This window comes from Trichechus manatus, unplaced genomic scaffold (genome assembly GCF_000243295.1).
Source record: "Trichechus manatus latirostris isolate Lorelei unplaced genomic scaffold, TriManLat1.0 scaffold00041, whole genome shotgun sequence".
NCBI classification, from domain to species: domain Eukaryota; kingdom Metazoa; phylum Chordata; class Mammalia; order Sirenia; family Trichechidae; genus Trichechus; species Trichechus manatus.
Window position 1 is genome coordinate 14,781,782 of NW_004443977.1, and position 1,359 is coordinate 14,783,140.

Genomic DNA, 1,359 nt, shown 5'->3' on the forward strand with positions numbered 1-1,359 from the left:
ATTTTAGAGATTAGACGCTGATCGGATTTGTCATAGCCAAAAATTTTTTCCCAGTCTGTAGGTTGTCTTTTGACTCTTTTGGTGAAGTCTTTTGATGAGCGTAAGTGTTTGATTTTTAGGAGCTCCCATTTATCTAGTCTCTCTTCTGGTGCTTGCGCATTGTTACTTATGGTTCGTATTGTGTTATGCCACGTATTAGGGTTCCTAGCATTGTCCTTATTTTTTCTTCCATGATCTTTATAATTTTCAATTTTGTATTTAAGTCTTTGATCCATTTTGAGTTAGTTTTTGTATGTGGTGTGAGGAATGGGTCTTGTTTCAGTTTTTTGCAGATGGATAACCAGTTATGCCAGCACAATTTATTAAAGAGACTGTCTTTTCCCCCATTAATGGACTTTGGGCCTTTGTCAAATATTAGCTGCTCATAGGTGGATGAGCTTATATCTGGATTCTCAACTCTGTTCCATTGGTCTATGTAACTGTTGTACCAGTACCAGGCTGTTTTGACTACTGTGGCGGTATAATAAGCCTTAAAATTAGGTAGTGTAAGGCCTCCCACTATGTTCTTCCTCTTGAGTAATGCTTTGTTTATTCAGGGCCTCTTCCCTTTCCATATGAAGTTGGTGATTTGTTTCTCCATCTCATTGAAAAATGCTGGTGGAATTTGGATTGAGATTGCATTGTATCTGTAGATTGCTTTGGGTAGAATTGACATTTTCACTATGTTGAATCTACCTATCCATGAGCAAGGTATATTTTTCCACTTATGCAGGTCTCTTTTAGTTTCTTGCAGTAGTGTCTTGTAGTTTTCATCATATAGATCTTTTACGTCTCTGGTTAGGTTTATTCCTAAGTATTTTGTCTTCTTGAGGGCTATTGTAAATGGTATTGATTTGGTGATTTCCTCTTCGAGGTTCTCTTTGCTGGTGTTAAGGAATCCAACTGATTTTTGTATGTTTATCTTACATCCTGAAACTTTGCTGAAATCTTCTATTAGTTCCAGTGGTTTTCTTGTGGATTCTTTGGGGTTTTCTGTGTATAAGGATCATTTCATCCATAAATAGAGATACTATGACTTCTTCCCCACCAATTTGGATGCTCTTTATTTCTTTTTCTAGCCTAATTGCTCTGGCTAGGACCTCCAGCACAATATTGAATAAGAATGGTGATAAAGGGCATCCTTGTCTGGTTCCCATTCTCAAGGGGAATGCTGTCAAAGTCTCTCCATTTAGTATGATGTTGGCTGTTGGCTTTGTATAAATGCCTTTAATTATATTGAGAAATTTCCCTTCTATTCCTATTTTGCTGAGAGTTTTTATCAGGAATGGGTGTTGGACTTTGTCAAATGCCTTCTCTGCA